We start from the raw sequence: 10,598 nt of genomic DNA, 5'->3' as shown, positions 1-10,598 counted from the left end.
CTAACGGGTTTACACTGAAACAAGGGAAGTTCGGGTTAGATATAAGGAAGAAGTTCTTTACTGTGAGGGTGCTGAGGCACTGGAACAGGGTGCCCAAAGAAGTGGTAAATGCTCCATCCCTGGCAGTGTTCAAGGCGAGGCTGGATGGAGCCTTGGTTGCATGGTTTAGTGTGAGGCATCCCTGCCCGTGGCAGGGGGTTGGAACCAGATGATATTAAGGTCCTTTCCAACCCTAAACATTCTATGATTCTATGATCATAATTCCCTTTTAAGGCAGAGATTCCTTCCTCCCTTCCTCTCAGAACGGCAAGCAGTTGCTTCGGGAAGATGCTAAAAACGTTGCTAAAAACAAACGCAGTGGTTTCAGATCAGTCTTCCAGAGGTATGTTCACATATTATTTGGGAGTGCTGCGTACGCTTCTGGTGTCACCAACACAAGAAGGACATGGAGCTGTTGGAGCAAGTCCAGAGGAAGCCACGAGGATGATCAGGGGCTGGAGCACCTCCCCTGTGAAGACAGGCTGAGAGAGTTGGGGCTGTTCAGCCTGGAGAAGAGAAGCTGCGTGGAGACCTCAGAGCAGCCTATGGGCGTGGGAGATGGGGCAGCCACAGTTTCTCTGGGCAACATGTGCCAGTGCCTCACCCCCATCACAAGAAGAGTTTCTTCCTTATATCTAGTCTGTATCTACAACTGCGAATACTTTCTCAGTACAGCAAATGCTGACATCCCACAAACTCACAAGCATGAATGTATGTTCCTGTGAGATCTGGCTTTAAATCTTCCAGTGTCAGTGTGAAGGTACCTCCTATGCATTTAGCTGGCAAAGTATCACCCACCTGGTGCCAAAAATTCACCTCTGGCGGAAACTTTGCAAAGGCAATCTGGTTATTGACCCAGAACATTGTTATTTTTACCAAATATCTATACCCCAATATCTTCTGAGTTGTTTGCTGTTACACAGAAGCACTATAGTCAGCCTCGACACCTCTTTAAACTGGTGAGAAGGCTGGTAAAGAAGGAAAAGAGGCAGTGAAGAGGAGGGCCTGTGGTTCCGTGCTATAAATACGTGGTTGTAGTGCTTTGGAGAGGTTACCTAAGAGGAAAATGAAATGGCTGGAGCAAAAGAGCTCTCTGCCTTTACATGCAGTTGCTGCAAAAACACTGGAACTGTTAACCGGAGCTAAAACACATGGGGAACATGGAGTTCATTTGATAGCTGAGCAAAGTGCGTGCTGCAGCATCTAAAATTTGGCACCATCCTCAAAATACTGTATGGGAGAGGTCAAACCCACCACCCCCCTTTGGCAGAGGGAGAGCTATGCCGGGAGAGGGGAAAAGCTTTGCTCCCCACTGCCCAGGCTGTCTGCTCCTGCACCGTGCAGCCCTGGGGGTGCGCACCGTGCGGGTGGCCACAGACGGTGCACAGGTTTGCACCCAAAGCTCATACACAGGCAGAAAGGCTGGGCGGGAAAGTAGCTTCTACTGTGGGTGCCCCCACACCGCTGATGGGAATTCCATCCCCTTGGAACAGGGTGCCCAAAGAAGTGGTAAATGCCCCATGGGCATTTCACCCATTGGGCGACACGGTCTAGCATGAGGCGCCCCTGCCCATAGCAGCGGGGTTGGAACTGGATGATCTTAAGGTCCTTTCCAACCCAAACCATTCCATGATTCTGTGATTTAGGAGGAAAACAAAATCTCTTTCTACAGCTTGCATCAGCAAGGGCACTGTTAAACCTCTGGGGGTGTGATAGGATCCCTAATCTGGTACAACTCCAACAGGGATTAGTCAAATTATCATATTATCATTGTATCAGCTTGATGTCCTGTATGACTAGCAAGAATGTCTCAATAAAAGCGTGCCGAGGCAGCAGTTTGGGATAAGCACTGCCTGCCTGCGAGTTCCTGGTGGGCTCAGAGGGGTTGGCACCGATCTATACCTTTAAAGAATAATAATATAACCAATACTATCACACAAACTCATTTCCTAGAACAAACAAGTCCTTGGTGGGGATGAGGTCCCAGGCGAAGATTTGTCTCTCATATGAAAGTTACAGAGTTTATTATTGTTATCATGACCCACAGGAATCACAGTAACCCACAGCAGTGCAGACCACAGCCCAGGGCCAAGCTGCCCCAGTTGCTCATCTATAACCCATTGGAAAAACAACTCAGCGGCTTCGCAGTGCCACAAGGATGGATTTCAGTGGGAGGTGGCTGGATAACCCTCACAGCAATGGGGATGGCCAAGTGACTTTATTTGGGTACAGAAACAGAGCAGCATGAGGAGGGCTCCAGAGAACATATAATGGGATTGAGGGCTTTGTTCTTGCACCCTTCTCCAAAAGGAGGCCGAGTAAGGAGTTGCTTCGAGACAGCTGGCATTAATTCGTTCCTTCATTGTTTTTTCCTTACGGAGTGTCTACTCCCTCCCCACCCGCTTGTTTTTCTCTTGCGGAAGTCAGATAAACAGCAATGGGCTTAAGAAGCAAGAGCTGGTTTTATGAGATGCTCTGATGTCCAGCTCAGCTGGTAGAACTGTGCATTACCAAAGCTTCACCACTTAAAATACAGAAATGCGTGTATTTTAAGTTTAAGCTGGAAGAACTACATTACTGAACAGAAATATTACTTTGTTAAAACTGAAATTCAGACCCTTCCTTGTAACAGTAAGAAACACATATAGGTTTGGCCAAGACAAATGGGTTGTAGCCAGGGCACGCACCTGTGTGTGTTTGTTGGCATAAGTTCTATCTTCAAGTGCTATAGTCTCCCTTCAGGTATATGAAACATCCCCATATATACATCCCAGCAGCTTACTCTGTGGGGCAGGGGGTGTTCATAGGCCAGAGAAGGCACAGGGAGGACGAGAGCCCAGCATCACTCTGGCTTGGGGCAGAGCTCAGCAGATCAACAAATCTGCTGTTGTAGTTACATTTCTGTAACTACAAAAATCTGTAGTAGGTTTTTGTGGTTACAGAAATCTGTAGTTACATTTCTAAGAGGAATGATATTTAGTAGATACTGTGGATGCCCTAAACCCCACTGGCACCATAGGGCACAGCTTGCGATAGGCCGTAAGCTATCGCAATGTAAGGCGTCAATGTAAGGTGACATTATTATAAGTCACCTTTTCCCTTTCAGTTTCTTGTTCTGCCAGACCCTTCAGACCAGCAACCAGAGTTCAGAGAAGACACAAGGTCATCCTATGCTTGGCAGGCTTCCTGTCATCTTCCCGCTTCAGGCTGCCCAGTGGGCTGCTGTTTATAAACCAGGCGCTGTGTTTTATGGTCTGCTCCTGCCCATTCCAACTGGAAAAAGAAGTGCAAGCATGCCCATAGCTATTCAGGCTGTTCCTAGGGAGAAAAGTAGCTGAGATAAAAATACTTCTTCAGAACAGGTTTGTGCTTTCCCGAACCTTTCTATAGCAATCTCAGGATTACACACAGTTTAATTTGCTTACATGCACTGCCTTAAAAAAACAAACACAAAACCACAAACCAAAAACAACCAAGAAACTCACCAAAACCAACCCCCTAAAATACTTCTTACAGAGCTGTTACTAAAACCATAAAATCATTGACTTACAGAGTCATAAAAATGGGATTTATTGTACATTTCCTGTTCCAGCCCGGGTCTTGTTCCAGCTCCCTCAGGTAGACAAAACACAGGGGACTATTAACTTATTTTAATCATCTTTCAAGCTTCCCCATGGATGACTTGGAAGTAGCGAGGAAGAAGAAAAGGTTCTTTTAATGCTGCCTTTCAGACTTGCAATTTTGGGGGCTGTTTTGATTAGACAGCTCATTATTAACTAGCCCATGCCCTCAGGGGCTGCATACCTCCTAGACTGATATATCCATATTAATATTGCTCACATTACTTACCTCTTGAAGTCCCAGCAAAAAACAAGCCAGCCCTATTCACCCAGTGTTTTGCATCCTACGTAAAATTAATAGTATGGCTAAGGAAAATATGCTGCTTTATCTTTAAGCACCAAGAAGCCCAACTCACATGCATTTCAAAGACAAAATGATGCCAATAGCAATTCCATTTAATATTGCCTGTTGCAGGCATTCAGTCTGCTGACACAGACACACTTGTGTTTCACTTGTACACATCTCCCATGGCAGCCTCATTTTGCAGGGTGAATTTGTTTGCTGCTTGGGTCTCTCCCAGATTTTTGAGGCCATGTCAGGGTTTACAGCATCTCGATGCTGAAGTTTGGTACCTGCGATGCTGATTTTCCACCTGGATGTTGGAACTTGTATTGGCGATCCTGCAGGAAAGCACAGCCCTGTTTATTGGAAGTGGTTCGTGCTTCTCAAAGCACTCGGGCACACTTACAGCAGAGACCAAAAAGCTGAACCTCCTGACGTGCCTTTGCAATCCTCCTCTTAGTCCTCCCAGCTCATTTTCAGTGCAATGTATTGTGCAAATCTGAGCACAAGTGGTTATAGTGGAAGAGAAATGCTCCTGTTTCTTGTTTAGCTGAGGTGAGGATGTCCACAGCTTTCCTCATCCCTTGGTTTAGCATGCATTAAGTGCACAGTCAAGCAAAAGCAACGGATGAAACTTCCATCTTTTCCTTTGGGAGAGCACATCTTAAATTCAAAGGAAATAAACACTTTCTATCTATAATCTATAGTTGCTAAATCCACAAGCATTGCACCAAATTCAGAATTAATATCAGCTTTTTATTGTTTCTGATCTTTAATTCATCTGATTATCATGTCTCCTGTAATTCTCTCGTTTGTAAATGAATTGCCTACAGCCTGTGATCCCATTCAGAACGTTTTCACATTTCAAAATGCAGAAAAGCAGAAGTACTTTTTCTGCATAGCACTATCTATGCAGCTCTGTTTCCATTTAAGTCAGTGGCTGTGCATGAAGCCATGCTGGAGCCAAGCGTGTTACAACGGATAAGCCCATGAGAGAGCAGGACCTAAGACTGGGAAAGCATTTGCCTGTGTTTCAGAGCAAAGCAGCTCCATTTCCACTTAATTCCACCATTCCTCTGTGTTAATGCAGCAATTCCTCAGCGAAAAGATGAAGAACCACCATCTAGTCACTCGACGGTGCTGACTGAGCTGTAACTGATGTCCTGATGGCAGTTCTGGTGCTTGTGGGGGGACCTACTGCTGCATCAGAGTATTGATGCTCAACTATTGCTGACTGGGAGCTAGCCTCCATGGTAGTACTATGTACAGATGTTCAATTTAAGCAGGCATTCAATTCGTTATTCTAATGCAACAGATTACTACACTGTATTGCAATGACCATGCAGATAATGAAAACAACATCATTCCTTCTCACTGTGGGCCATTCTAGAGGCACAATAGAATCCACTGAACCCTCTCTGTGTTATAATTGCCTCCAGATGGAGCATTTAAGGCAAAAGAAACCCTCAACCCCTGCAAAGCTCTGTAATACCATATACATTACGCAGCATTTCTAGTCTGGCTCCTGCAGGAATAATTTGAGATGCCCAGCTTAGAGGCCATAACCACTCCGAGTTTAATTTTGTTAAACCATAAATTGACTATTTCAGATTTACAGCCTCTCCTGTTGCACGGCCCAAGTCTGCCCTTGCTCCCGCTTACCCAGATTTATTAGCAGTATTAAGCACCAAATCACACCCGTGCCTAAAAATAAGCCCTGCACAAACAGTTGAGTTTTACAGGAACAGCTTAATATTGCCAGGTGCTGAAACTCAGTCTCACCCCCGATTGCGGTGGGAGCTGATTAGGTTTGACATGCCCTAGGATCAAGCATTACCTATAAATAGAAGCCAACACAGTTCATGTGTATTTTACTCCTGTTTTTAGCAGTTACCGGTGGGATCACAAAGGGCTGTGTATGGGAACCTCAGCAAGTTCAGGAAGAGGAACATCACCTTTCCTGAGAGCTTTTGCACCTGCGAGCTGCACAAACAGCAGATGCTGCAGGAAGCTGAAAACTCCGAAATCGAATCCTGTAAAAACAATTCCGTTTGAAGAAGTCAACACACACGCACAGAAGGCTTTAACTCCTCCCAGTCCACATTCCCAGCTGCCTGAGGCGCACGCCTCGCTTGCTCCATCAGACCCATCCAGCAGGAAGCATGCACAGCCGGTGATGCTTTCCAGATGAGGAGCTCCTCGATGCTCGTTTTTAACCTCACAGCTCAGGTTCTTGCCCCGTTTCTGATTTACTGGAAAGCTTTAAATTTGGGCAGAGTTGCTGAGGCTGCAGCTGCTGCTTCACGTTTTGCCACTTCATTCTTACTTCTGTAAGATGTAGGTATAGAAATATATATATAACTGAAATAGCTACAGAAAGACTCCCCAGAATTAAGGAAGAGCTGGTGGTCTATAAGCACAAATACCACAACGCGCTTAAGTGTGAAGCCATTACACCGTAACATAATCCACAGCCCAGTCTAAAGTAAGTGCCCAGCTTCTCTCCAAAACCTTATTTTTCTGCAGAACCCATTCCTTGCTCACCAGATCTTTTATCCCTTGGCAGCAGTCTACAGCATTCAGCACACCCAGTGATTTAGAGTCACTTCCAAGTACGCAGTGGGCCATGTTAAAGCTCTTCCTCCCCCAAAAGAAGTTATTTGGGGAGTATTTTGGGAACTTTGGGACTTTCAGATCATAGTTCATAATCCCACACACACTTCAGCTGAGGCAGAATAAAAATCATGCCCAGAAAATTATTAGCATGTTTATCTTCCTCCAGTTCCCCGATGATGTTAAAAAAATAGAAATGGGGCCACACTGTTGAGAACTGAACATTTCGAAGTTACTTCTCTACTCAACAAACTTCCATATCTCAACTAATACCAAGGCAAAAAGCTAGTGGCATTTCCCCAGCAAATATTTATAGGTTTGAAGCACGGTCATTTCTCTGTCCCTGCCCTAGCACTGCTTTCACAGGATCCGTAAAACCAACCTCTCAACAAGCTTTTCTCAAGCCAGGGTGTTGTTTTGTTTCCCGTGTTTACAGACTGTGCATCCAACAGCGCTGCTCTTCTCCTCTCCCCAAAGCCACAGGCTTACTTACTAAAATTGGAAGCACAACTTCTTTAGCAGTAGAGCTCACAAACATACGCACAAGAGTCTGCCAATTTAACTGGTCAGCAACAAACCTGATCAAGGTTTTGTGACTTAGAAAAGCTCACCTATTTTACCTGCTTGCCAAGACCTAAACACCTGGTGAGCCCATCCTCTGATGGCAGGGGTGTCTGTCACCATGATCATTAGAACACAAGTTTAGAAGAAGACATTTTCCAATACCACAGGATGGTTTATTGGTAGCTTTCCTCAGGGAGAAGGCAGCATGTTTTCCCTGCTTTGCTTCTCGGCTCCAGTGCTTTTGCAACTACCCACACGCTCCAGCAGCATGTATCATGGTTTAAAAATGGTCCTCAGTGGTTACCAGTGGCTTTAGTTTCATGCAGACCTAGAAGCTGAGGTCCAGGCACTTAAGCACCATGCCAGAGGCCGTGTCTTTTACTCACTGTTCTCCATCCCCATCACCTTCCTCAAAAATTAGAACATCAAGACACAACTCCTCCTTTTTGCTGCTCGGATCTGGGATTTTCAGGAGCTCTAAGGTGATGTCGGTTTGAAATGCTCCAGGATCCTTCCTGGAAGGCATCTATACCTACTGCAGCTATGCCAGTGTCAGCTTGGCCAGTACAATCCACATAGGATGGTGTCCATCTCCACCAGCTGAAGTGACCAATTTAAACCCAGATGAACTCTGATCCCGCACAGCCCTTAGCAAATGGTTGTGACAACTTCCGACCAGTGCCTGTGCCACCACAGGTTAGCCAGCAAACAATTAGTATTTTATGACAAATGCATTATTACAGTCTTGTCACTATGATTTCCCTCTGAACTTTTACTAGATGCAAATTCATGTATTTTCTTGGCATTCAAAACTGTTATGAGAATAGAGGTACAATTATTTCCCTAATAAAGTCACCTCTAAAGCAAGTGTCAGAGGCTCAGCCCATTTTCTCAGCTGCTTTTTGGCCGTTTGAAGTGCTTTGTTATCCAAAATAATAAACTGCTAAGATGAACTATTTCACTTACTTGGCCTCATTGTAACACTAAACATCATTCTCAGCATCTTCTATTTCAAAGACATAGATAGAACTAAATCCGAACAGCACAGACCATCTTCAGTGTTTCACAGTAACAGGCATGAGATGTTTGTGCCCAGCCTTGCTGACTCCATCTTGGCAAACACATGCTCACACTAAGGTGCCTCAAAGTTCTACACTTTGAAGCATCCTTTATCCTTATTTAAATGATCCTAAAGCTGGATGCCTTTTGTACAGAGTGGAAAACAGATGACAGCTGAGATTTTTAAATGCGATTCTGACATCTGGGATTTCAATCTAGACTGAATCCATGAAGTGTGAAAGACAACTTCAGAATTACTAAATGGACTGAGAATCACTGAGCAGTCTTCCCCAACTTTCCTGAACGTGTTGTTAACACCACTTTCAACTCCCCCCTTACCTCCCTTTTCACTCCTCTTTTCAATCACCATAATTAGCATAAGAGTCACTTACAGTGCATTCTTGGTTTTACTTCTCCTGTGCAAGGAATGGTTTCCTTCTTGGTCCATTGTGTCCTAGTTACATACGTTATAATTCAATTTTTATTTAGAAATAATGCTGCTCTTGCCAAATGCCAAGTCTTCCGTCCTCCGCATTGGCTCCATAGAGTTCACCTCAAGCTACTCAAATCCCCTTGCTTTATGGCAAGTTCAACACAGGCTTTTCATTCTCATTTTAATATCAACATTTTCTATTACGGAATTGTGTAAGACACACTGACGCTATATCCAGGCAGCAGGTCGTTTTGACCTAGTAGCACTAGGAACAGCACGACTTAACAGCAAATGAATATGGTTTGGGACACAGGTCAGGAGGCCATTTTCATTTTGTTCTGTGGCAGTACAAATATTTACAGACTTTATAGCATGACGAAGAACAAAAGCTTACAAGGAAGGGTCAATTCAAGTAAAAGCTTTTGTCATTTCAGGGGAGGATTTCTCTTTATCAGAAAGGATTAAAAAATTGTACTTGAAACAAAGAAAAACAGAACTTCAGTATTTTTGAAAACTGGTTATTTGGCAACACTGAAAAGTGTGGTCCTCATCCATGAAACCAAACATGTAGCTGTCATTTAAGTTACCTTGCTTTGCACAGCCAGCTGTGTTGGTGTTTCAGGGCTAGCTATGGGGATTGACATGAAAGCAGTTTCCCTGTATTCATTCAGTCCTTAATTTATCAGCCAACTTTAGACCTGACTGCAACTACCATAAATTACTTCTGTAGTATCTGAAGTGTATTACGGAGTTAAAAGATGTTTGCTCCGAGTTTGCTTCAGCTTGATGGAGCCATTCACCAAAAAAAACCATTATAGCGTTAGTTCAGACACAGCCAAACTTACAGAGTTTTAATAGTTACTGGTAAGTAACTGAGAGCATTTTAGTCTGAATCATAAATGCTGCATCCCAGGACCAGGGAAACTTCTGGCAAAAATACAGTTTAGAGGCAAGGCGTATTTACTTATGGTCAAGAATTCTTGAATCTGGAATGGATAAGCTCTGAAGTCATACAAGCCCACGATGACCTGCTGAAGAAGGCTCCTATCTTTCCTCAAATCACCAGCCTCATGTCAACATTTTCTGGGGAGAATGCCATTCTCCAGTGCATTAAAGCCAGTCTAATCCAAGTGGCCAGTCTGGTTACCAATTCCTTTTCATATATAGAAAACAAATAGCTACAGCAAAAAAGTTCTAAGAGTAGCTCGTTTCCATTGGTAATCTTTTGTCCTGATGCACACATCTTTTTAAGTTATAAAAATAGCTTTCTGGGCAGCAACAGAACATTCTTCTTCCATGCTCTCTCTCTCTCTCGGATGAGACAGAGCTCTCCCCCGCGGATAGACATTTGATCCAAAGTGTCTCCATATGGGCCCAGCTCAGCTGTCAGTGCTTCATGCTCCGGGAATTACAAACACTTCTGGAACGGCACCAAAGGCCACCTGAGATGACTCAATGTACCATGCCAGCTGTTGAACTTACTAAATTGTGGACATGGTGTTGCTGGCTCCAGAGGGAGAATTCCTTCTCTACCTTCTTCCCCAACAAAGTTGGTTCAGAAGGCTTATTACAGCTTGTGCAGTGCATGGACACAGGTTCGACTTGAGGACTACGCTTGACGGGCTGAACCCTAAATAGCTTTGTGGTAGCTCAGCTGAAACCAGAAGCAACAGAAATGCAACAGGGAAGAACAAGCAAGGACACCCTGCCACCTCTACCCAAACCCCCTTCTAAAACTCAACCAAGACATGGAGCAGTCCACACAATTCTCCCCCAGTTTCCCCCCTCATTTCCTGGTTCGATGCTGAGCTTGCTCCCAGTTCTTGCAGGAAGGGTGGTTAGAAAGGCATCATCTCAGGCATTTGTGTGCCAGGCAGCACAGCAAAAATCATGTCAGGGATCCCGCAGGAACTACTGAGTCTAAAAGGTTCATGACTAATCTCATCTGTGTCAGAAGCAGCTTCTTGCAGAGATCCTGCACTCGTTA

The sequence above is a fragment of the Strigops habroptila genome, chromosome 5 (genome assembly GCF_004027225.2).
Source record: "Strigops habroptila isolate Jane chromosome 5, bStrHab1.2.pri, whole genome shotgun sequence".
Classification (NCBI taxonomy): Eukaryota; Metazoa; Chordata; class Aves; order Psittaciformes; family Psittacidae; genus Strigops; species Strigops habroptila.
This window is presented reverse-complemented; position numbering follows the sequence as displayed.